At 42.8% G+C, this 27,572-nt stretch overlaps 1 protein-coding gene and 1 long non-coding RNA gene across 5 annotated transcripts in view; one reads left to right on the top strand and one right to left on the bottom strand.

Moving 5' to 3' along the window:
- Positions 1-27,572, bottom strand: part of Fras1 (Fraser extracellular matrix complex subunit 1) — a 410,957-nt gene that overhangs the window by 324,697 nt on the left and 58,688 nt on the right. The gene's annotated exons all lie outside the window — the stretch shown is intronic.
- Positions 602-14,128, top strand: Gm33050. Of its 3 annotated transcripts, XR_003955755.1 has the most exons (4): positions 602-762; positions 2,259-2,409; positions 3,264-12,590; positions 13,341-14,128. It is a non-coding gene; the product is annotated as a predicted gene, 33050 (long non-coding RNA). The 3 variants fall into 3 exon arrangements; XR_389343.2 differs by having other exon boundaries at positions 2,259-12,590; XR_003955754.1 differs by having other exon boundaries at positions 944-12,590.

Raw genomic sequence — 27,572 nt, 5'->3', positions numbered from 1 at the left:
AGCCACACGATCCAGAACAGAGTCACAAAGTCAAGTTCCAGCTCAAACGAGAATTTCTCTTTTTCCCACCACTTCCTATGACAATGCAGACGTGTTCCAGCTGAGAGTCTCAGGTGACCAGGTGCCCTAGCTTATATTCTAGAGTCCTGTGTAATGCAGAGGAGTTACATCCTGCTCCACAAACACTCCCTCCTCCATCCACACCCATGCCATCACACTGGTCCAGACGTCCTTTATTGGGCACGCCCTTCTCTTTATCTCCTTTAATTCCACCCACCATATGTACATATATCATTCTCCCCTCAAACATAGCATGGGAGGAAGGGGTTTGTATTTGAACTCAACAGCTCTCACTGAAAGGCCTGATAAGCCATTTCATACTTTCTGCAGGAAGTATAAGGACAGAGAAGCTGTGACTGTCCACATTCTAGTCTGCTTTGTCCCAACACACTAGCATTCTGTATGGTGGCACATACATCACTGCTCTGCTGACATGTAACTGAGCAGGGCTACCCTCAAAGCGAGGGTTTCAGCTGCTGTCTCATTAATGGTTACAGTTAAACAAACTCTCCCAGTTAATAACAAATGGCTCTAACCTGTCTTACAGACAACTCTTCTTCATCAAGACCACACCGATGGTCTTAATTTTAATTCTGTAGAAGCAGGACCTCCTTTGTCTAAACCGTAGTGGCACAGTTAAGTAGACAAGAGATTTCAATAGGTGCTTACTCTGGGAAAGGCGACCACACACGTTTCAATAAGGTAAGTCAAACGTACTTTTGTAGTAGGAAATGAAATAGGGAAAAAGCAAGCGCCATTTGCCTTGAGTTTATAACACAAGCCTAAACTTAGAATGTGCTGTGATGTCGAGGTGAAAAGGAGATGTTTCGCCTGTTGATTCTGACATAGTCCTGGGAATTCAACTTATGAACTGTTTCTTCAGCGTGAAGCTGGTCGTCCCTCCTTTCAGACGGCACACTTTAAATGAAAACTTATCCAGAGGAAACTCAAGCAGAAAGAGAGGCTGCAAAGGCCAGGTGGTGAGAAGCGGCTGGTACTCAAAGGTCAGGCATGGGAGCATGTGACCCACCCTGGGGCAGCAGCAACAGAGGGGAAATGCACTAGGAAAGAGATGGGCTTTGCCTTGTTGACCCTGGCAGTCACTCTTCCACTAGAATGTTCCACATGGAAAGAATCCACGATGCCATGGCCGAGTCGCCACAGTGGCAATAGGATGAGCAGACTGAGATTAAACTCTATGGCTTCCAGGTCCCTTAAGTGATTCTTGGACATTTTTCACTAGTGGTGTAACATTTAGAATCAGTCGATTCAATTCAATCACCTGAAAGGTCTCCACAATACAAAGGTCATTTTGTAGACTGCCAAAGCTACCTGGGGACAGTGTCTCATTTCTGTAATAAAGAAAAAAAACAAAACAACAAATGCGTCTTTGGGGACTCAATTAAAATTCAAGCTCTCAAGGCATTATAAAAGAAAAATGACTTTCATTGTCTGGGTGGGCACATCATTTGTGCTGGTCAGGAGAACTTGGGCTCATCATAAGACACAAAGCAAAGCAACGAGGTACCAAATTCTACTCTCTGCTTGCTCATATTAGTGCAGCCAGAGAGCTGAAGAAACCACATTAAGAGTTCTGTTTGTTGGGTTGGTTGGTTGGTTTGGTTTTTTGTTTTTTGAGACAGGGTTTTTCTATGTGTAGCCCTGGTTACCCTGGAACTCACTTTGTAGACCAGGCTGGCCTTGAACTCAAAAATCTGCCTGCCTCTGCCTCCCAAGTGCTGGTATTAAAGGCATGCACCATCACCGCCCGGCACACATTTAGAGTTCTAAGGCACACTACAGATCCTGTCAAAGAGCCAGAGGATGCTCTGAAACACAAGGACTTCACAATGTTCTTTTCTGTGAGGGGCACAGAACCTTTGCAAATGTTCTGCAAACCTCACAAAAGTAGAGCTGAAAAATCCTTCAATAAACTTCTAGAGTCTCTCAATTCCATCTTGGATGGTCACCCTTTGAGTACTGAGTGGCCAACTACTTGAAATCAAGCTTTGACTGAGGTTCCAAGGGCTTAGAAACAGCCCAAGGCATAGGGACTCAGGGATTGTATTTCAGAACTGGTCAGCCAGCAGCTAGCTTAATGAGCACAAAGGAAGAGAGGGCCACATGAAAGAATTGCCATGTTTGCTGGGTTTTGTGTATTTTTTCTTTTAACTGTAGCTGCTTGGCAACTCTCCTAGATCACAGCTTTGGAAACGAAATTCATCTCCCTAATGGAAAAGAGCTAACAGAGATCCCACTGATGGCTACTAACCAACTCTGCAAGAGGCTGTGGGTTTCACCCTACACAAGAAACTACCAAATTGACTTCCGGCGTGGGGCTTAAGCCAGGTATGTTTGCTCAGATGGAAAAGATACTACAATACAAGAGGAATCATATTTCTTCCTGGCCATATGGAAGCACTGAGTGGAAAATGCATAATTAAGCTTTCTTCTTCACTGCCTGCTCTTCACAGGAGGTTATAAATAAGCCCTAGAAAGCCGAGTGCTGCTGTTCTAGAGGAAGCAAGTGATTGTCTCATCAGTTAGCTTGAAGAGAAGGTCATACCAGAAATAATCGTTTTGAGAAATAACTTGGCTTTCTGGCTATGATCTCACCCTGCCTTGGATTATTTTTGCTTATTTCCCCTTTCATTACAAATTGTACTGTTTATTTTATTCTGTGCATATGTACTCGGAGTAAAATTAGGTCAATTTAATTTTCTCCTCCAGTTTGTTTCCAAAATGATGAGTTTTTCTTTTCTTCTTTTGTTTGTTGAGACCGGGTCTTTCAATGTAGTCCTGCTGTCTTAGAACAAGCTATGTTAAGTAGGCTGGCCTCGAACTCACAGAGATCCACCTGCCAAGTACTGGGTCTAAAGGCATGACCCACCATGGCCAGCAATGGTAGTTTTCTTAAATCAAACACATGCCAAAATGTTTTTGTTTGTATTATATTGGTCCATTTTAAATTTAAGCGATCCACATGGGGGTTCTTAACCAAGGGCACCCTACCTTGTAGGGACTCTTGCTTTAGCCACTGAGAACCCATCAGAAACCAGGTTCTATTGCGAGTGCTTGGGATAGAAAGATGACCACATGATGGTATAAAAGTCCTTATAGCTTACAGCAACAACATCAGTGTTTAATATCTGATACCATAGAGAAGTGATGTACTAAATAGACCTAAGACCTTATCGTTACAGGTGGCCGTCAAAGTCACATTCCACCTCGTGCCCTCTTTTCTCATGGACCAGGAAAATGTCAGAGGAAGCACCTCAGACTACAGAGGGGACACAAGCTGCTGGGGTCAATCCAATTAGGTTGCTGCTGTTCAAGGACATTTACTCTCCAGAGCAGCATGCACACTCTCAGGCTCTCTGGCTGTGCATGCTGGCTCCCAGATCACTTGGTTTTGTTTGCTTTTAATTACTCACCTGCTAAGATCGCCAGTTTGCTTGTTTTTTGTTTCTCTTTATGGGGATTAAAAATGGATTTTCCTGGTTTTGTATGTGTTTTAAAATAATAACAAGAAGAATTATTTCAAGTAGTTATGAGAATAGAATTACATAAATGCAATTAAAAGGAGCTAAAAAATTTTTAATATCTTCTTATCTTCCCAATGTCAGGTTAATTTCTTTAGAACTTAAAAGGTACAAAGCATGCATAATGTTGAAGAAAGGGCATCAAAATAGGCAGATGATACTACCTCTCTCCAGCTGGGTGGCACGTATAGGATAGCTCCATGTAAGTTCGCTCCTTCCTTTTAAAATCTTTTTATAAAATCTTGTGCTAAAAAAAATGTGTTTTTAGGTCAAGTCCAAAATTGTCTAAAGAAGTTGCTTGACTGACTCCTTAGTCTCCACTTCCTTACATTGAGATAACACGATCAAGTTATTTTTCAAGATTCACTTCTTTTTATTTTTATGTGTCTGTGCGTTTTACCTACATAAGTGTTTGTGTACCAGGTGCATACAGTGCTCAGACAAGAAAGGGGCATTGGATCCCCTAGAACTTGAGTTACAGACGGTTGTGAGCTCCTGTACTGGGAATCTAATGCAGCTACTCTAGAAGAGCAGCCAGTGCTCATAACCTCTGAGCTATAACCCCAGTCCTTACAATCACTGCTAAAGAGTACACCACTCACTGAGAAAGAATAAGAAGACAAAGGAGACTCTTGGTCTCTGAGTTTCCATGAAACACCCCGGAAGACACCAAGCCTGGAGTGGGCAGGGCCATTGGGAACAGGAAGGCCATGCCTTGTGTTAGCTGTGCATGTATCCATGCAATCTCCTAGACTTATGAAACAAAATAAGCATAAATTACAAGTAGCTGTGAAGAAAGAAAATCACAGTGAATAATATCAACTCCCCAAATTTTATAGAACATAAAACTTTTTTGACACCACAAAATAATCTGAAGAACTGTCAGCATTTCTAAAGCAAAGCATTTGATGAAGTTGGGCAAGAACGGTCTCAAAATAACACAGGATCCATAAACTCTGGCTAAATGTCACAGGGTAAGTGCTAGAATTGATGTCACAATGCAAGCTGTATTAAGTGGCCTCTACTCAAGATAACAGAAAGGCAAAAGACAGCAGGGAGAACTCAGTGTGGGAGAATCTGGACAATTGTTCTGACTCTCCTACTGTCTGTCATTGTGGAACTTAATCACACCTCCTCAGAGCAGATGCGGGGAGGACAACCTTATGAAGTACACAGACAGTCTTTAACACTCTGCAAGTGTGTGTGTGTATGTGTGTGTGTAGTTGTGTTACACATAAGAGGCAAGAACCATCTATTTTACCATTTCTCAAAACATTCTGACAAACACTGTGGAATTAAACAAAAGGCGATATAGTTTGGCTTGCTAACAAGCTCATACTTGGCAAGGTTTAGAGAGGAGACATAACTCAGTGACCTCTGCAAAAGCAGATACGGCCCTCACTAAATTTTGTTACCATTCTGCACGGCAGAGACCAAGAGATACATACATGCAGACACAGATTCTGTCTACACAGAGCTCACAGCTGAACAGACAGTGTCACGGAATATTCCAGATCCCAGCGCGCAGGTGAGGAAGCTGAACCTGGCCAGAACAGGATCAGAAAGGGCTTTTTTATGCTATTAAAACAAAACAACAACAAAAGTCATCTAGGGATCTAACCGATCTTCAGTTAAAATATCACTGGACACTCAGTGTGGAGCAGCCTGGGAGTGAATGTGAAAGGAGTCACAACACAAACCGGAAGGAGTGGGAGCTTTAAACTACAGCCACAATAGGCAAGCAACAACAGAAGTTTAAACTCATGGCAGGTCACTGAGAACAGAAGGGAGTGGAGAGCACGATTCTATATTTAGGCATGAAGGGAGCAGGCCTGGTGGGTGGATGGAACATGACTGCAGGTGCTGAGACCAATCTCCTAAAAAAAATATTCATCAATTTATAGTTATATCATACAAGGAGCCTTACCACCAGTGTGCATTCATTCCCACTGTCCTGCCAAGTGCAGTTAGACCTTCATAAATGCCTGCATAATTAATCTACCAACTCCCCAAAACACAGTCAGTCATTCTCTGAGAGTTATTGGCTTTGGACTTCTCCAATGAACAGCAAATATTTGGAAATGTATATTACTTTTAAAAAACAGATGAAATGTGCAAAAGAAGGATCTTTTGTTTTTGTGTTGTTGTTGTTTTGGCTTTTGGATTGGTTTGGGGAGACAGGAGTCTCACTATGTAGCACTGGCTGCCCAGAAACTGTTTATGGAGACCAGGATAGCCTGAAAATTAAGTAGATCTGCCTTCTCTGCCCCACCTTGGGTTAAAGGTGTTTGCCACATGCCTGACACAGTCATTTCTTAAACTAAAAAATGCTTGCTTCCATCAGGGAGGAAACACATGGACATAACCTGAAAGAACCTTCATTTTCTAAATTAAAATATGGACCCCACTTAAAACTGTTAGGTATATTACTCTCCCTGAGAGTCTAGGATAAGAAACCCTGAACCCTTCACAAAGGTGCAATGGCAAGAAACTCCATCTGATTCCATGTATTCTGCTGTGTTAAATTTCCCAGTCTCCTGCTTATTATACCTTAGTCTTCCTTGGAACAGGAAAAAACTGCCTTCAGACACACCTCATCTTGCAAAAGGCGATGCAAAAGATAGTTCTCCAACATATATGGATTCACCAGAAAAGGCATCAATTCTAAAATACAGCATAATGATACGACAAATTATATTGTGGTGTGACAGAATAGATGGGCCGAGCATCTGAACCAGCTATTTAGAATTGCTCCTTTTCAGAACAGTATTGACCAGTATGATTCCATCCATCCACAGGCTAAAGTACTCATTGCCCAAGTGAACAAAGTTATGTGCTGTCGTTAAATGTTAACACGCCTTCCCAACAGCAAGAAAGAAATCCTGAAGGTCTGGTCTGCTGCTCTGCCTTTGTACTCCTGCTGGGTAATGTACACATAAGAAAAGAGACAGGTTCTGGAAAGCCACCTCTCTGGGCAGCAAGGGCAGCACATCTGTATCCACTGGGCAGGTGTTGACTCTCTAGGTTCTTGTTACCAGAGAATCGCCATGGATTTCTCCTTCTCTTTAGGTCAGCATTACACCTAAAGGAGAATGAATTTTAAAGACAATCACCTTCCTCTTCCTTCACCTACCTGCCTCTGAGGGACAGTGGGTTCTTTAAGAACCCTTGTCACTGTGCTCAGAACAGGAATGTGATCCTCCTCTTCTATTAGCCCTGCTCTAAAGGCACAGAGAATTCAAGTCCCACCAACATGACAATTTTGCATCCTGCAGTATACGGACTCCCTCAAACAATGTCCCGTGGGAAGGGTGGAACAGCAGACTTCTTAGCAGATATTTTTAGAAGTATAGACTTAAAAATAAGACCAGGGCTTCATTGAAGGCAGGCAGTGGGTCTGCCCTGTCCACTTTTGTATCTCAGCAACCTACAAGCCCAACGGCACATGGTGGGTGCTCCCTAAGTAGCAGCAGCAATAGTAGTAATGGTTGTTGTTGTCTCCTGTTGTTTTTGGTTTTGAGAAAGTAAGGCCCTGGCTAGCCTTGACCTCTCAGAGATCTACCTACCTCTGCCTCCTATGTGGTGGGATTAAAGGTTTGTGCCACCATGCCTGGTCCTCATCAAGAATTTTTAAAAAAAATAAAACATGCTACTTCAATGTGGACAAACTTGAATTTTCCATCCATAATGAAAATATGAGAAAAAGTGTTGGAAAGAAAATTCCATAAAAGCTGGTCCAAGCTTAGATCAGCATACATTTCATTTTGAAACTCTAAATAATTATGATATATTTCAGTGTTTGTGAGAATTGTATTTCTTTAGTTTGGGAAACTGATTAATCATAAAATCTGCTCCCTCATTGGTGGTAGCAAAAACTTCAGAAGACCTGAAGCACACTTCTCTCCCACAGACGAAGGGGAACCCCCAAGAAATCCTAGCTCCACCAAACTCTGTAAATATTAAGAGGATGGCTTGGGCCTCTGTGGAAGACAATAAAATACAAAAGGAAAGAAAAATGATGGAAGTAGTGACTGTCCCCAAGATAGGCAAAGTTTAAAGGGCCTCAAAAAAAAAAAAAAAAGAAAAGAAAAGAAAAAAGAAATAAAAACCCTCTGATGGTTATATGCAAACATCCTTCCGACATTCAGAGCATAAATCATCTCTCAGAGGCCTCCTTGCAGGGTCCTAGTTAATCATTTGGCCATAGTAAACACTAAAAGCAATCAATCTCACAGGCTTTGGAATTTGTAGAAATGCTTGCTGCCCTTACAAGCTAGTTTCTGCAGTTCAAATACTTTTAAGCTTTTCCTTTAGTAGCTAAAAGTTAACTAAAGTGATACACCTTATCTTCAACCATCAGAAAGACTCTTCAACTTAACAAAGTAAAGGTAGACTGCTTAAAAAAAGGGGGAGGGGGCCAGTAGGAAGGTGTTTCCTGTTTGAAATTATGTGTAAAACAGACTCTTCATAGCACCTAAACTCTCTCTACAGACAAAGAAAAGACATAATGCCTTGGTTGAAAAGAAATGCCATCTGGTCAACCTCATAGCCTGTAGTCTATGAAGACACCTAGCTGCTGAAATTGTTGATGAAAACCAACCAGATCCCTAGCACTGCCAAAACCTGCAGTTCCCACACCATTTTCTCCCTTCTGTGTACTGGAGGTGATAAAGACAGTTCTTTTGAAAAACAAGTCCCTCCTGTATAAAAAGTTTGAAGACTACTATCTTTTCTAAAGTTTAGCCTGGTCGCTTGAAGGCAGGCTAAACCTGACATTTCTGTGTCCTTGGAGAGTTTGTGCATTCTTCCTAAGATGGGTTTTAGAAGCTCTGGGACCTACCTCCTGTCCAGGAAGGCACTCAGAGCTGCTGGAATGAAGTCCTGCGCTAACCTGACTTGAAAAGAAAGTGAACAGCAGCACTGACCTTGAAAATTCTGACAGGGAAGCATCTTGATTTTCTGCTTCATTATGTCCAATCTACAGATTCACCACTGACAGTACCCACTTGCTTGTCCACGCTCCGCTGCTTCCTGGAGCCACCACGGTAGCTCTGACATTGGCAAACATACAAACACATACCATCTCTCATAGGCCAAGAGGGTATAGGGAGGTGCAGGTAGTGACAGATGTATTCCTATGCTTTCACTGGCTTGCCTTCCCTAGGTTAGAAAAAGCAGCCCTCTAGGCAACACACACTTAAGTGAGCAGCGCCTATAAGGATAGGAAGGATGCTGCCTACCTGAGGAAGAGAGGAATATCCATAAGAAAATGGAATAAAAACAAGACACCCATTTGTAGAATGGAACACCTAGACATTTGTAAAAACAAACAAGCACAAAACAAACAAACAAACAAAAAACAATGGCTCAGCTATACGTCATGATGAAAACCACTATGGAATGAAAAACTAAGGCACAGAGCTGCCTCGCATGCACAGGGAACAAGATGTCCAGGTGTACCTGAGCCTCTACAGAGTGAGGAGAATGGCCATAAAAGAAACTGTTTAGAAAGCACTGTGTATCCTATCTTCACAGCTGGACTTCTTTGCTCTGTCTGGTAGCAGCACAGTGGGCTTATAGAAAACAGAAATGCAAACACCTCAGAAACAAGTTAAGATGGAGAAGGGGAGAGACCAGATCTGAAGTTTGAAGCCCCACCACACATCTACAGATAAGGGGCCGATGAGTTAAAGCATGCCACTCACTGTGGGATTTTCTGATCTTTGGGCACTGCCCCAATTCTGCCACTGCCAGGATTATGCTGTTACTGGGCCAGTGCAGGATGCCAAAGCAAAAAAAGGCAATAGAATTCCAAATCTGTATCTTCATTCAGCACAGAAGGAAAAAGGGAAATATTGAAAAGCACCCCAAACTCCCAAAAGCATGAATTACATTCTTGGATGGTAAGTTTTCAAAACAAGACTATTTCTCACACCCATTAGTTCCAAATTTAAAACAAAAATGTTTTATGTGTAGGGAGCTGGGGTCTTCTACTGCCAGTCAGAGGGATGTCACCTGGATTTTGCTGGTGTGTGCCTTCCTTGAATTTCACAGGACTTTATGAAACCCTGTGCATTCATAGGCACTATGATTTATTACGGCAAATGTTCAAAAGAGGGTGGATCCCAACGAAGACATTACCTGCCCTAAGAGTTCAATTACCTGGGCAAGTTATTGTGTCTCTGTGACCATGATCCTCAAGTTAACAGCTGCGATCAACAAAATCTTCCAAACTGGAAAAATTGATGCTTTAGATACATTTTGAGTTAAATAATTTAAAAGAAATACATAATTAATAGCCCTGTAGCATATGAAAATTAGGGTGTTAATTTAGAAACTCAAAAATGCTTACCAAATCCCAATTCACTGATGAATTTATTTTCCGTTTTCTTGAATAATTTAAATAACTTGTTTTGAAAACCATTTGGATTCTACCTTCTCTACTATGGTTTGTCACTGGCTATGTATAAGTATATATACTGAGCTGGAATTTAAGGGACACAGCTAGTTTCTTTGGCTTCACTAGTACACAGCTGTGTCTTGGACAAAGATCAGCCTTTCTGTAGCTTAATTCCTTCATCAATAAAATTAAAAATTTTAATCACATATTCCCTAAGCTACTTTTCAGTTCCAGAAGTATGTGAGTCTTCGTTACCATATTGCTCACCAATGTAAAAAAACAAAACAGCAGGGCAGTGGTGGCGCACACCTTTAATCCCAGCACTTGGGAGGCAGAGACAGGTGGATTTCTGAGTTTGAGGCCAGCCTGGTCTACAGAGTGAGTTCCAGGACAGTAAGGGCTACACAGAGAAACCCTGTCTCGAAAAACCAAAACCAAAAACAAAAAATAAATAAATAAATAAATAAAACAAAAAAGGAGTTCCATACTGTTATAAAGAAATAAATCTGAAATTCCCAATAACTGAATTTCTACATCATCCATCCTGTTTAGAAGAGGAAGTCTTGGGATTTGGAATGAAGCAATTACATTTTCTTTATATAGTGTTCTGACAAGACAGCCAATTTTAATTCTTAATTCTCCCAAGGTCACCTTCAGACTTCACACAAGGAAATTGGCACTATATGTAATTAGATGTAAACTGTCAAGAAAACCCCAGCCCAGGGAAGTACCACAAGGAGCAGATGTAGGGAACAAGAGCTCCAGTTGCCAGTGTGCCACAGTCCTTCTTTGTCTGTTATTTTTAGATTTATTTATTCATGTATTTTATGTATATGAGTGCTCTGTCTTTATGCATATCAGAAGATGGAATCAGACCTCATTACAGATGGTTCTGAGCCACCGTGTGGATCCTGGGAATATGAACTCAGGACCTCTGGAAGAGCTGCCAGTGCTCCTAACTGCTGAGCCATCGCTCCAGCCCAGTATTTCCTCATCTTAATAACACCTAGCAGAACACTTACAGAAGGACTGCCTGCTCACAGTGTTCTGCTGTACACAATCCTTATAGGGAGTACCCAAGAGAGAGAGAGATGCTATCTCAGTTTCAAACTTAAAGAAACCAAAGCCAAACCGGAAAATAAATATCTTAAACACCAAACAGCCAGGAAGAGGCAGAACCAGAAAAAGACATCAAGAGTCATGTGACACTCCATCTCTCCTAAGCAATTTCCACTTGCCATTAAAGGATCTCTTCAGCCAGGCCAGCTTCAAGGCTAAAGGACTTTCACATAAGCTACCATATTTAAATTAGTATCTGATGACTACTATTATTGCGTCCATTTTAGAGTTAGAGAAACTGAGACCTGAAGTTAGAGGACATAAGGCTTCCTCTTAAGAACCAGTAACAGCAAAGCAAGAATCAAAACCAAGTTTATGTGATATTGAAGTCCAGTTCTATAATTTTTATCTATTACTGTTGTGTGTGCAAGTGCAGGTGTGCACATGTCATAGTGTGTTTGTGTGTGTCTGTGTCTGTGTGTGTGCGTGTGTGTGGGGGGGGTGTAGAGATAACTATTGGGAATTGTTTCTTACTCCCCTTCCACAGTAAGTTCCAGGGACTGAACCCCTGTCAGCACGCTTTCACGTAAGTACCTTCACCCACTGAGCCATTTCATTGTCCCCTGAAGTCTGTTTGATTTACCTTCATCTACGAACAAAATAAATTTACACTCAAGTTCTACTCTATAACTGCTCATTCACTGCCCATGCAAAACCATTTTATTGATTCATAAGGCCTTTCTTTCTTTCTCTAAAATTGAGGCCAGCATTTTACAAGACTATAAACTGTTTAAGCCATTAAAAAAACATGCCTTGCTCTGATTTTGAGTCAAAGGAATCAGCAATGCCACCTGAGAGCAAAGGGGAGGCCAGAGTTTGGAAAGCCAGGAAGAGTCTAGTCCTGAGGAATGGACCATGGAAGATGGAGGGAAGGAAGAGATCGCAATTGCAGGGTAGGTTCCAGACTGGAGGGCAAAGCTGAAAGGCTCTAAAGTGCTTTGCATGGTGGATACAAATATACCATAGTATATCATCATGAGACTCCAGAAAGGTAAGATAAATAAGTCCTGGATACTCCAGAAGGTTTTTATTGGGGATCACAACAGCATACACCTTCCCACTAACCGTGGAGGTGCTAGACAATGGGGAAAACCTGTGAAGGCCTCACAGAAACTGCTCACCACCTAGCAGACTAAACCAGAATTCACAGGCTTCCTATTAAGAGTAAGGTAGAGCAAGACGCTTTGAGAGCTCAAAGTCTAACTAACTGACCTTCCCTCCAAGGGTGAATGAAGATGACAGCCTCTTCTGAGTTAAGCAAACACACTAAGGAAAACGAAGGATCCCAGACTTGGCATTCAGTGCAGGAGGGCACGTAAGGAAGAGCCAAGACAACAGCCATGCTGCAAGCCAGGAAAGAAGAAACACTGAGCAACTGGGGCAGGATCTCGCATAACTACTAGAGATGATTCCTGGGGCACCATGGTACCATCTGAGCACCTGACGTTTATCGCCATCCTGATATCAATGTAAGAATTTGGTCAGAGCATAAGGAATAAATTATGGCAGGCAGAGAATGAAACAATCAAGATATAATGATCAAGTGAAAAAATAATGATCAGCCAAAGTTACACAAGAAATCAATGAACTAAGGATCAGTAGTCACATGACCATAATAAGAATGTCAACAGTGGAAATCAACAAAACACTGTGATGACTACACTGGAAGTGTAGAAAGCGAATTACTTGGTGGGGAAATAATGGGCCTTGCAATGATGACATCAGTGTGCAAGGTAGCAGTGTGATGTCATCAGTGTGCAGGGTAGCAGTGTGATGTCATCAGTGTGCAGGGTAACAGTGTGATGTCATCACTGTGCAGGGTAACAGTGTGATGTCATCAGTGTGCAGGGTAGCAGTGTGATGTCATCAGTGTGCAGGGTAACAGTGTGATGTCATCAGTGTGCAGGGTAACAGTGTGATGTCATCAGTATGCAGTGTGAAAAAAGGTGGTACGTGCAGACAGAATAAGTTTAATCACACTTAGAAGTCATTTAAGCTAGACCATGGGAACACTGAGGTCTATTCTACCACTCTTACATTTTTGTATATAACCTTTCATAATTAAAAATTATTTTTAAAAACATACTGGGTGGGAAAAAGGAAAAGCTCATGACTATTCTCTTCAAACATGCTAAATGTACCATAAAACTATTCACTGAATTTTTAATGTTAGCTATGTTTTTCCAGTTAAATCGTCTCATTTAGCTCTTTGTTTCCAGTTATCTCTAGAATGGTCGATCTTCACAGCTAACCTAAATGGACTTAGGATTACCTAATAGACGCACATCTAGATGTATCCATGCAGAGCCGTCCAAGAAGGATTGGCCCCGGAAGGAAGACCCACCCTGGATATCCACAGCATCGACCTATGGGCTGGAATGCTAGACTGAACCACAAAAGAGAGAGGTGAGTGGAGTGCCAGCATCCATCTCTCCCTGCTTTGTGTCTGTAGATGCAATATGGCCGGCCACCTCAAACTCAGACTACCACCATTCTCTCTCTGACATTCTGCATCCTCTCAAACAACAAGGCAAAATGAATCCTTCCTCCTTCCTTGAGCCTCCCCATCTTCTTCTCTATGGTATTTTGTTACGGCAATAAGAAAAGTAGCTAATAAAAAAAATACTAATTTTGATGATTTAAAAGTACAGTTGACGGTTGATTCTGTTATCTGTGACCCTGGTGGGTCTTCTGACATCTCTTTTTCCATTGGGTTTTCACACACATACTGTCTTCTCATGCTGCCTGGCTACTTTTATTATTGAGGTACAGGAGATTTTAAGTTAACAAGGTGCATAAGAGGTTAAACACTATCCTGAATGGTGCCATCTTCTCCTCTAGAGAGTATAGACCAACCAGATTGAGGGTCAGCTCAGTGTTTGTGGAACTAATCCCTTTCCTGCGCACTCTTACTAACTAAGGAACATCCCCAGAGATTCTCAAATAGAAGTTTGGGCCATTTTACCTGCCTTCCTTCCAGGCAGGTACAGGTCCCACTCCACAGACACCCACTATATGAAAGATACATGCTTGGCTTCTTCCTGTGGCGGAGTAAGATTCAACAGGAAAGCCAGGCAAGGGGAGGAAAGTGCCCCAGTCCCCTCTGCTGTGACGAAGAAACAGGAAGCCAACAAGTGATGAATTCTCTTGTTTAAGAAAAAGATTGGATTGGGGCAGGCGCTGTGTTCCACTCACCAGAGGTCTTAGGATCCCGTGGGGAGTCCCGTGTGGGCCCTTGCGGGTGTTGGGCGAGACTCTGCTGGCAAGGTAGCCCGGGGCTCGAGTGGAGCGGAAGGGGCTTGTGCCCCAGATCAGGCCCGGGTAGCCTGCTTCCCTATGTACCGCAGTCTCAGGTTCCGCGCGATTGGATTGGGGCAGGAGCTGTGTTCCACTCACCAGAGGTCTTAGGATCCCGTGGGGAGTCCTGTGTGGGCCCTTGCAGGTGTTGGGCAAGACTCTGCTGGCAAGGTAGCCCGGGGCTTGAGTGGAGCGGAAGGGGCATTCACAAAGGAACTCACACAATATGTACTCACTGATAAGTGGATATTAGCCCCAATCCTAGGATACCCAAGATATAAGATACAATTTGCTAAACACATGAAACTCAAGAAAAATGAAGACTGAAGTGTGGACACTATGCCCCTCCTTAGAATTGGGAACAAAACACCCATGGAAGGAGTTACAAAGACAAAGTTTGGAGCTGAGATGAAAGGATGGACCATGTAGAGACTGCCATATCCAGGGATCCACCCCATAATCAGCATCCAAATGCTGACACCATTGCATCCACTAGCAAGATTTTATCGAAAGGACCCAGATGTAGCTGTCTCTTGTGAGACTATGCCGGGGCCTAGCAAACACAGAAGTGGATGCTCACAGTCAGCTAATGGATGGATCACAGGGCTCCCAATGGAGGAGCTAGAGAAAGTACCCAAGGAGCTAAAGGGATCTGCAACCCTATAGGTGGAACAACATTATGAACTAACCAGTACCCCGGAGCTCTTGACTCTAGCTGCATATGTATCAAAAGATGGCCTAGTCGGCCATCACTGGAAAGAGAGGCCCATTGGACACGCAAACTTTATATGCCCCAGTACAGGGGAACGCCAGGGCCAAAAAGGGGGAGTGGGTGGGTAGGGGAGTGGGGATGGGTGGGTATGGGGGACTTTTGGTATAGCATTGGAAATGTAAATGAGCTAAATACCTAATAAAAATGGAAAAAAAAAGAAAAAGATTAAGGACCTTGGCACTGGACAGACATCGAGCCATAAGGAGACCTCACTTGCTTTGTCAAATGTCACCACTACTTTCTGCTGTGGTAGCAAAGGGCTATCTTGATAATTAGCCCAAAGTACTTCCTGCTATTAGCCAGTTCACCTACGCCATGGGTATATCGAGCAGCTACAAAGCTGCTTAGACTTATAGCAGTGAGAGACAAAGCAGAAGAAGCAAAGGCTGCTGGTCCATGCGGAGACGAAAACCTGCTGGCAAAGGGGTTGTCCCCTCTAAGAGACTGGCCTCTCCTTCAAGCAAGACTCAACACAGTCATTACCTTGGTGGAGAATGAGAAGGCTCAGATCATGGTGAGGATACATGATCTAGACCTTAGCTAGCTGATGGGTTTCCTGCCTGCCCTGTGCTGGGAATTGTTTCTACTGCTTTGTCTTAATTCAGCTCTCCAAAACGGCGCTTCCAGACGCTGAGGATCTCTGCCCCCAACTTTTATCTTCAGCTCTAATTTTTGTCCATTCTAAAAACAAAACAAAACAAAAAACCCACTTCCTTTCTCACAGAAAAAGGTCAAAATGTTTCCTCCAAACTCTCCCCAAAATTTGACAACTATAAATGACCTGAAAGACAGTCTGGCTCGACATTATAAATTTACAAAGTAAGAAACTAGGGTTGAGGGGGGTGGATCATTTATACCCATCTGTACAAGTTGCTGAAAGAGGTTAAGAAACCAGCGCAGTTCTCAGAGAGGACGACGAAACAGATAATTAAAGGAAAATATAACTTTTTAAAAAGGGTCATTAAGGAGATAAATAACAGAACACAACAAACAATCAGAATGTTTGGGCCTATGATAGACCCTTAAAAACAAAGAAAAACTAAAATCACAATGAGAAATTTTAACATAATTAAATATTTGAGGCTATTGTTATGAGAACATCATCTTAGTTAAATTTCTAAGTTTCATTATCTTTTATATGTGTATATTAAAATATCTACTGATAGTGTATATTATATTACTAGAATTTACTTAAAATGCTGTAATACAAGGTAGGAAGTGGGTAGAATAGAGATTAAATAAGTAAAATATGAATTAATAGCACTAATACATTGAAATTTATTAAACCATTCTCTTGTATTAGTTTGTAATTTTTGAAACAAAAAGTAAAATAAAACTGGAAATGGATTACACGAAAAGCTCAACTCTGTTGAAGTCTTTTAACAAATAAAAGAAAACACCAAATCAAAAGATCAAAGAGGCCGGAGGTCATATCCAAATATAATCATACAAGTCATGTGTTTTCGCCCCTGCCTTTAATCCCAGCACTCAGGAGGTAGAGGAGGCTGATCTCCGTGAGTTCAAGGCCAGCCTGGTCTAAAAAAAATCTAGCTCCAGTATAGTCAGGGCTACAAAGGGAGACCCTATATTAAAACCCAACTATGTGTGCATGCTCACGTGCGCATGTGCGTGTGCATGTGCGTGTGTGTGTGTGTGTGTGTGTGTGTGTGTGTGTGTGCGTGAGTGTGAAAGAGAGACTCTGTATCAGAACCCAACTATATCTTCACATGTGCATGTGTGTGTATGGATATACACATATAATTGATGGAGATACATATGCAGTTCATCTAATATCTTCAAATAAAAAAGCCTCAGCCAATGACATGAGTACTTTAAATAAGTTCTCTCAACAAGGTAACCTGAGCAAGCCTAAGGAAGAAGATATAATTTAATATAATTCAACCTCCTTTTATATAGTTCATTACGCAAATGCTGATAATGTTCACAAACCTTTCCAAAAATCTGAAAGAACTGTTTCATTTATGCTAACAAAACACTCAGTGCTCAGGAAACGCTCACCATACCTCAAAGTCTTCTCCATGAACACAGCACCCCACTGTGGAACAGCCTTTGGTATTTCAGAATCCAAGAAAATGTTATTAGAGAAGAGAAAGGCAAACTAACAAACACAGGAGCTAAAGGGCAAAATCAAATTAATGTTGTCCCAGGTCTCTTAGTAGTCATTTTTGTACACCTAAATAGGTCTTTCAAAGATCATAACTTGTGGGACGTGAGATCCAAATATAAATAAAAGAAATTGATTCTATCATATACTCCATCAGATTTTCCTGTTCTATCGGCAGTGATTGGGTTCTTGGCTATGACCCAGGTTCTTTCTCTAAGTCCCTGCATTTGCTTGTTAAGGCATCACATCCCCAGCCCATGGGACCAAGGTCTGCCTGTTGCCGTCACTGTGCCAGCCTATGGAAGGCGGTGTGTTGTTTTAGAATGGAGATGGGCACTTACCTCCAAAGAACATTGTAGAACTCCCCAAAGTCGGGCCATTCTTGCAAGCCTTGGAAAACAAGATCAGTGTAACCTAAATACAGGACACACAGATCCCCCAAAGCACACACATGCATGGGCACAAAGGTGTGAGTGCTGATAATCACAGGGACCAGAAGGTAGAGAAGGTCTCAGCATTGGGTACTTACCTAAGGCTAAAGAAAGGCAGAGTTTTTATTAGAAATACAGTACAACGGCAACATAAATAATAGCTAACATTTATCAATGTTAGCTGTAGGTAGACAAAGGTAGGCACTAGGCTAAGTTGTGACAGTACATCATAGCGTATGCATTTAACTCATAACTATCTCATTTAATCCTCAGCATGGCCCTAGGAAATAAGGACCGAAAATATTCTCCCTTTATAGGAAGAGCAATTGAAAGCTCAGAGAGATTAAGTCATTCATCCAGGAGCTTGAGGTGGCAGGCCACAGGGAATTATTACATAACAGCTGGGATCTTTTTATCCAGGCTGAAACAAATCAATCCTGATTATGAAAGCAGACTATAAGACTATTTGGTTCAAAGGCATTGCTTCACCCACTGGATATATCCTCTATACACATCCTGGATGAAAGTCTGGCTTATCTGTAATATTGTTGACCCTGGGTTAGTTTTCCCTGATCCTCTGACCACAGCCTCACCAGATACTGGCATGGAGCCCTCCAGACATAGCTCACAGTTCCTGGCCCTGGAGCTCAACTGCTCTCTCTGGTCCTTCTTTGTTTACATGAGGGTAAAATAAAATTCTTGACCGCAGTGGTGCTCACTGGATTTGATGACTGCTATTGCTGCTAAGGTTGAGGCTGTGGAGGGTTATGTAACATCAGTGGGACACCAGCATCTCCAGTGAACCTGAAGATGAACTTGACAGAGGGCCTGGGACACCAGCATCTCCAGTGAACCTGAAGATGAACTTGACAGAGGGCCTGGTACCACCTGTAGAAGGAAGGTGTGATACCAGTTGGCCAAGCCTGGAAGCCCTTGCCTTAAAGAACAATACTATACTCCAAGCACACACATCTCCAATGACATCCAGAACCTACCAGCCACCAATTACCACAAATAAAAACACTCATCAGACCTTCTGCCTATAGCAAGCATGGCCACTGGGCACTTTATTCTAGTTCCTGTATCAACTCTCCAAACAATTAACTGAAGCCTGTTTTATAATACTTGTTCTACCAATAAGGCGTCAGAAGAATGGGAAGCCTTGGGTGTCTTCAAGGTAACAGTGAGACAGGTGTAGGACCCACTCACACTAACCATACCCCTAGTAACCATTATTTATATAAACACACACACTCACACACACACACACACACACACACTCCAAATCTAGATGCTTATCTTAATCTCATCCATACAGTAAGATTATAGACATCCACCCATGCCAAGATGGCATATGCCAATCATAAGGACTGTCCCTGGGGCACAGTCCAGATTCCTAGACAGTGCATGCAGTTGCTCTTTTTCTAGAGGGAATATTTTTATTACTCAATCAAGTGGAAACGTATCCCTTTGGAGGAGAAACAGTATCAACAATTAACAAAAAAAAAATCTATACCCAATGTGATGGTTTGTATATCCTTGAACCAGGGAGTGGCACCATCTGGAGGTGTGGCCTTGTTGGAATAGGTGTGACCTGGTTGGAATGGGTGTATCACTGTGGGTGTGGGCATAAGCTCCTCACCCTAGCTGCCTGGAAGTCAGTCTTCCACTAGCAGCCTTTGGATGAAGATGTAGAACTCTCAGCTCTGCCTGTGCCATGCCTGAATGGATGCTGCCATGCTCCCACCTGGATAATAAAAGACTTAACCTCTGAACCTGTAAGCCAGCCCCAATTAAATGTTGTTTTTATAAGACTTGCCTTGGTCATGGTGTCTGTGCACCGCAGTAAAACCCTAACTAAGACACCCATCAACAAGAAAAGCTATGCAATCAAGTATTTTTCTTTATGTTTAAAAGAAATACATACATATGCACACAAACAGGCACAAATATACACTTAAATGAGGTACTTCGCTTCATATTTGATAAGTAACCCTTGACCAATGTAAACAGTGGGTCCTATAAAGAGCCCCTGACCACTTTCTCCTGCTTCTGTAAGAGATGGCATTAGACTGTCACAAATTTCACATCATTTTCTTTTCCAAAACGGGAGAGATTGAATCCGAGGATGACAAAAGTCACTTAAGTACAGCCGAGCCCTGTTCATGTTCAGAAAATCATGTCTAAGTGGTTGACAGGAAAAGCTTCTCAAGATGAAACGGTGAGGTGGCACCTGTTTTCTCTTCTGGCAGAAGTCTCTTCTGGAAGGCTCAGGGCCTGTGTGTGCCAGCACCCAGTCCTCTGGGACTGCTCCTGAAGGGTTCTGTCATCCTATATCCCAGCACTGAGCCTAGAGCTGGCATCTAGTGAAAAATCAAAAGGCCATTCCCCTTGCCTAGCAAGCCCCAGGCCTTGCATTTGATCCCAGCACCATGAGAAGACCAAAGACTTCCAGTCTGACACAAAGAAAACTTCCTGGTTGAGGAGTTAGGCAGACAGGGTGGGAAATCCTGCCAAGAGGAACCAGCAAATTCAGTAGAACAGCTCCAGCTGGTCCTGTGTCAACTCTCCCAGTAACACACAGAGAGGGCAGGGCAGCGTAGAGTCAAAATGCTCTCAGCTCAAAGGCCCACTGGCACTAACTTCCTGTGACCTTCACCAAGCCCTGTCATTCCCTTTGAGCTTCTTCCTCAGCGGGGCAGGAGAGATGAGAGGAGCTATCCCTGTGTGAAGGGGCTTCAGCTCTGGAGGACTACAGTCATATTCCCCTAAGACGGGTCTCAACCCACACCTCTGCTGGGCTCCCTGGCTTCTCATCTTAAAAAAGTATGGCTGGTCCTCATTATTTATTGATTCCATATTTATAGCTTGGTCTATAACCTAAAATGTACTTGAAGTCTAAAATAAACACTGATAACCGTTTTTGTAGCACTGGTGTGTGCATGCAGAGCAGGGGGAACTGAGTCCCCCAAATTCACACATGTTCCCATAGGAGGCAAATTCACACATGTTCCCAGAGGAGGCAAATTCACACATGTTCCCAGAGGAGGCAAACCAGGCAAACACCCGGCCTTCTTGTTTTAGCCCTCGTACTGTATGTGTCCTTTCTGCAGTCATGGAATGCCGTGTCCTTCTCTTTTCTGTGGTTGTTGGTGGTGGTGGTGATAATGACTTCACACTTTGAAGTCACCCCAGACACAGCAGTGAAGAGCTGTGTCGCATTCCCAAGCACAAGAGACAGTGTGTGCCTTCCTGAGAAAGTGTGTGTGCTAGGTGTACTTCATTCAGGCATGAGCTGCGGTGCTGCTGGTTGAGTTCAGCGAGAATGCAATAGCGATGTATAGTAAATAAGATGCCGTTAAGCCAAATACATAAAACGAGGCTGGGTATTGATCAGTTACACGTATGAGATCAGAAGTGCCCCCAGGCTGGGAAGAAATATAGGCCCAACACTGTATTTCTCCTAAGAACATCAGTTCAGTATCTGCTAATTATTTGCTACTGCAAGTGAGAATCGACTGTGTGTCTTCAACTCGAGGTATACAGACTTCTCCATACAGCAGTACAAAGAGGTAAGTGGTACTCTGAAGCTGTACAGTGTATGACCTCCCACCCACATCTGGCAATGCTGACCTTGCGATGGGTGCTGGTTGAAATGAGCATGTATGTCCATGTATGTCCTGTATGTGTGCGCACATGCAGGCCTTAGACTGACACAGGTATCTTCCTCTGTTGAGCTACTCTTCATTGTTTGAGTCAAGGTCTCTTACCAAACCAGAAGCTCACTAATTTGGCTTACATGGCTGACCAATGAGCTCCAGGGATGCATCTGTCTCCCTTCCCACCATCCCAGTGCTAAGGTTACAGGTGCATGCCACTGTACTCTCACACTTTTACATGGGAGCTGGGGATTCAAACTCAGATCTTAATGCTTGTCCACCAGGTACTCTATCCACTGGGCCATCTCTCCATCCTCCAGCACACCAAAAATTATAAGTAAATAAATAAATAAACAGCTTTTCTATGGCTCATGACAAAATTATTTGGGGTGGCCTGGGCTCCTGAAACGGCTATACCGGGATGGGTAGCTTCTGTTTACATGAAAAGCCTGCATTTTGAAAGAAACAACTCAAATGTTTCTAAGCTTTGTCCTCCGATCAGCTGGTAACTGTTGTTAATAATTGTGGCTGGCACTCTCCTGGGGAAGTCACTGCCAAAAGCAGGCCAGTACAATAAATAATTCAAGCACGCACCTGAAACTCCTCCCAGGGAGATACACTGGAACATTTTGAAAGGAAAAGAACACATGAGCCAGAAAATGGGAAACCTGAAAGAAAATATAAGAGGAAAGGGGAAAAGAAAGAACCAAGGATGAAAGACAAAACTTGACTATCACAGAGAGAGCTTAGGAAATAAATGCCACTTCTAACAGGCATCAGCAAGGGATGGTCACAAGTTAAAATGACAAGGAGGGTGGACTTGGGCTTCTTTGTTTTCTTAATCATATGATTTGCTACTGTGCATCTCCAATAAGGTTGGACTAGTCTCATCTTGGCAGGGGTGAGGGACATTCCACAAACTCAGATATCACACAACTGCCCTTGGAGGTTGTCAGGACTAAAATGGACCTAACTTTGAACTCACCCACACGCTCTGCTCAGTGCTAGCCATTTAAGTTGCTTAACCTCTAAATCTCAGATTCCACACTGACAAAAAGAAACATTTTACAACTCCTACAGCACAGGGCTGTTTTTAAATAAATAAATAAATAAATAGCCAGGGAAAGGCCTCAATGGGTGATGACATCTGCCATGCAAACCTGACTGTTGTATTCAATCCCTAAGACCCACATAAAAGCCTGGATGGATGCACCCATCTGTAATCATAACACTCCCATGGAAAATTGGAGGCAGAGATAGAAAAATTATCCTAAAGCTCCTTGGACAGATAACCTACTGTCCAAAGCACAACAACTAAAACATGGGACACCCTGCCCCAAAACAATATGAAAGGAAAGGAACAACCCTGAGCCTTAAAGGTTGCCCTGTGACCATCACATGTGCACTGTGGCATGTGTAAAAACTGCATGAATGCACAAGTTAACACACACACAGAGTCAAGTCAGTAAATAATAAAATTAGGACTAACAGAAAGCTAGGAGTGTTTGTCAGTGGAGCAGTGTGGGCTTAACACATATGTTCTTAGTTCAACCCCCATATCCCCCTGAGGTAGGTAGGTAGGTAGATAGATAGATAGATAGATAGATAGATAGATAGATAGATATAGATAGATAGATAGATAGATAGATAGATAGATAGATAGATAGGCAAGCAGACAGACAGACAATGAGAGGGCAATACACTCCTGCAATGCCAGCATTAGGAGGTTGCTCTGAAGCATGCGCCTGAAGTCAGCAGGACGTATCAAAGATGGTGTCAGGACAAAACGCTGACTGAGATAATGCAAATCAAAGACCAAATATCACCAGGGTGTTGAAAAAATGTTATAATATGAATTCATATGTTCTTTCCAGAGCACCAAAAACATATCCTAGAAACACTTTTAGAGTTATCAACCATGAACAGAGTGACTTAGGCAGGAGAAAGATCACAGACTCTGTATGTAGAAGGCGCAGTGTTACACCATGGATGAGGAGGAGGGGCAAGTGTCAGGGAAATAAATGTGAGAAGATAGGAAGTAGGGGGGGTGGATCAAAAACAAATTAAAACAAACCAACAAAACCACTCGCTAGCCACTGCCCACCACAAAGAGCTGGGACCAAGAGAAACTAGTCTCTGAGACACACAGAGCAAAGAGCTAGGACCAAGAGAAACTAGTCTCTGAGACACATAGAGCAAAGCTGCTCCTAAAGCCTCCAGCCCAGGCTGAGAGCCAAGAGCACCCACTGGCAAGATCCTTCACCTACCAAGACAGTTTATCTGAGCCAGTATATGAAGGCCATGTAGCCCTCCTGTATGAAGGCCATGTAGCCCTCCTGTATGAAGGACATATAGCCCTCCTGTATGAAGGCCATATAGCCCTCCTGTATGAAGGACATATAGCCTTCCTATATGAAGGTCATGTAGCCCTCCTGTATGAAGGACATATAGCCCTCCTGTATGAAGGCCATGTAGCCCTCCTGCATGAGGAGCCACAGCAGAAGTTTAACTTAGAATTAATTATTTCTGAGAAAGGAACCACCAAAAAAAAAAAAAATGATTTCGCTGAAATGAAATGTAAAATGTAAATGTGATAATTCTTGTGTCAGCATGTAATGGGTGCCCCACCCTGCCATCAGCACAGTTCGGGATCCCCCAGGTCAGATCATGAAAATGTACCTGAAAATCTGACAAAGTAATTAAAATAAATAAATAAAAATAAAGAGCAGAGCGCGGCAGGCTGAAGCTGGCTGTGGTCATCACCCTTCATCCAGGCGCTGCTCCTTCTTCCTCCCTTTAGAGTGAAATGAAATCCTGGGCCTTCAAACAGCCTTTCAGGGCATCCAATCCAATCTTCTGCAATAAGTACAAGCCCTGTGGCTTTAAGAGTATTAATGGCATTGGAACAGTGTAAGAGTGTAAGAGCGGTAGACAGGACTGACCTGCAGCTCTATGATAGGGAGTTTTGACTGCGTTTGATCCTCAGCAAGATAAAAAAAAATTTAATGAGTAGTCTACCAAAGCATAGGATGAGCCTAAGGCTCCCAATTTTAGTTCCTCCCATTACGGTAAGCTTGACTCCTCCTCTGCTCTCAGCCTCTCAGTCTATCCATTGCTGCCATCTCTCCAAGGAACTACAGTCCTCATGGAATGTTACTTCAGTGACATTCCTGCTGCCAGCACCATGACCTTCCTCGCCCAGGTATCTTGCAAACAGCTTCCACAAGTCACTGTCTGCATCAGCCCAAAATTCCAATTTCTTGGCTGTTGTACAGGACACGACTCACCTGGCATCTTCTTGAGAGTGGCTCCTCATGTCTGGCCTCTAATCCTCCCATCCCTGTTCTCCTCCATCTGTGTCTGATACACAAGGTAAGAGGATAGAAGTGTGGGTTTTCATTGCCTGGACGTTTGTTTGGGGAGAAAGGGCCTCACTGTGTAGCCTAGATTACCCTAAAATTTGAAATCTTCCTGCCTCCATCACTGTGGTTCTAAGTTCACAGGCATGCACCATCACATTCACATATAGCTATAGAAGGGAGATTTTATGAGCTAGGTCCTGTCACAGGCTTTTCACTAAGAAATCTATTTGCATCTGCTGTATGTGAGGGTAAGGAGCCAGAGTCTGTGAACAGCTCCAAGGTTGAAGAGGTCTTTGTTTGCATGCCCAGATGACGTACACATGAAGCCTGGCTGGTCAATCAGAAATCAGGAGCCAAAGAACATAAGGCAGAGTGTAGAACCAGCAGAACACCAAATCCAAGCCTACAGCCATACATCCAGGAGGACCATTCATTGTCTGCTAGCCTCCACTAGGTGAGCCACTCCAAGCCAGACCCTTCCAACTCCTCTCAGGCATTTGTTCTACATTCCACAACTCCTCTACAAACCTTTCAATTTTGTGTGAGCACCCCAATTAATCTCACCCGGAGGCTATTTCTCTTTATCCCTGGAAAGAGCCTTCCTCCTTCTGTCCCAGGCAAAATGCCCTGTGTCTGCTCAGTACACAACTCTAGTCACTAAGCCAGGAAAGCTTGTTTGCAATTCTGTAATATTTATGGCATTGTTGTTCCTGGGCATGTTCCACAACCATTATCTAGGGTTCTCTGTGAGTGCTGTGTTGCCATACTGAAAGCTCTGAATATTTCTGCACCGGCTACTGTTCTCATTGCTGGGACAAAATATCAGAAAGAGTTACGTAAAGAAAGAAGGGTTTACTCTGCTGCTCAGTTCAAAGCCAGGAAGTCAAGAAGGAGACACTTTGGGGAACTGGTCATATCCACAGTCATAAAAAAGCCATAAACATGACCCCCCTTTCTCTGTGCACAGCCCATAACTCCAGCCCATGGAAAGTGCTACCCACATTCAAGAATGGGTCTTCCTTCCCCCATTAAAACTTTCTGGAAATACATACACACACACACACACACACACACACACACACACACACACACACATACATATATGTATGTATGTATGTATATATATATACATATATACATATATATACACACATACATACACACACATATATACATATACATAAATATATACATATATAGACGTGTATATATCTGTGTGTATGTGTATGTATATGTATGTGTATGTATATATGTATATATACACACACACACATATATATATAATATATATCCATAAATGTGTTTCCATAGTGATTCTAAATCCTCTCAAGTAAACAAGGAAGAGTAACCATCAAACAACCTCTATTTCTAAAACTGCAGGAGAGACTAATTTCTTGTTTGTTTCTTGATGTTCTTATTCTTGGTTTTGCATGTATGTGTGCGTAGAGTGTAGGCTTACAGGTATACATGCTGACATGTGTGTTGGTGCCCATGTCAATGGGTGTTTACACATGTTTGTGAGTGTGGAAACCAGAGGTTGAGATGAAGTATCTTAGGACTCCCTTGCCTCAGCCTCCTGAGTACTGGGAATGCAGGTGGGCTACCTGCCGTCCCACACTTGCACAACATGGATTTTACCCACTGGACCATCTCCCAAACTCTTGAGTTTTGTTTTAATAAAGGGCATACAATGCCCCCCAGCACACAAGACCAGCTCTCTTTTATAGACACTAGCTCACAATTAAAGTAGGAAAGGAGTTATTATTCCATGCAAAAGCCAACATCAGTCTTTCCCTCTGTGACTAGTGTGACCTCTTTAGAGGAGGTAATGCCCCTGCAGTGGGAGACAAGGAGCCAGCTGCCAAGGAACCAAGCCAGACCCATGGGGGCCCAGCCTTGCAGCTGGAATCAAGCATTAGAGAGAGCAGGAGATTCATTCAACATTCACAGCCCAAGCCTGGCGCCACAATGAAGTAACGTGGAGTTCTAACAGCCCATTTAGTGGGCTCATTTAGTAAAATAAACTATCTCCACAGAGATGGTCCCAGGTACCTACTTATCAGCAACTACTTAATTCCATGCAGGCATGATTACATAGTCTTTGATTTAAAACTCAACTTAATGCTGACAAAATAATTTCAGATTTCCCCATTCAGGTAGGATGCATGCCTCAGTAAGTAATTAACAACTGGCTTTTTTTTTTCCTCCCTACTTGAGACTACACCACTACTCATACCATGATTGGGCCACCTTGGTACATCATTCAAAGGCTCTGAGAGTCTTTGCACTGTGGTTGATCCCAGCCCTGTGAGGCCACTGTGACATGCAGTCCTCTCTAACACTGAGACGTCACCTTCTCCAAGTGGCACGAATTCAGGTTTCAGGACTGTTGAGCCATTTGGGCGTCTGCCTGTGCTGCTTTTGTGGTGAAGACTCTGCCGAGATATTTTTAACACAATAGTCATTTTCTCCCGGGTGATTCCATAATCCCTCTATAATCATGAAGTTGTTAGGACACTTCTCACCTGCTGTCAGTAGAAATAATGTAACCCTGCAGTATGACGGGAATGGGAGAGAGAAGTAAAGAAGTGTAGAGTCTGGGTAAGACAGAGGAGCCACAAGTTGTGCTGGAAGGAGAAAAAGCTGCTGAGTTGTACCCATCTTTCTTGGAGAGATGCATTCAAGAAGTTCCCTACAAACTTAGACCACTGTATTCAAACCTTACCCTAATATATGTATACACGTGTATCAATGTCAGAATCCAAATGCTAGTGCCAGAAAGCATTACTCCACTGGGAAGGGGGT

Source organism: Mus musculus, chromosome 5, assembly GCF_000001635.26.
Source record: "Mus musculus strain C57BL/6J chromosome 5, GRCm38.p6 C57BL/6J".
Lineage (NCBI taxonomy): Eukaryota > Metazoa > Chordata > Mammalia > Rodentia > Muridae > Mus > Mus musculus.
The sequence above is the reverse complement of the archived record's forward strand: the minus strand, read 5'-3'. Positions and strand labels throughout refer to the sequence as shown.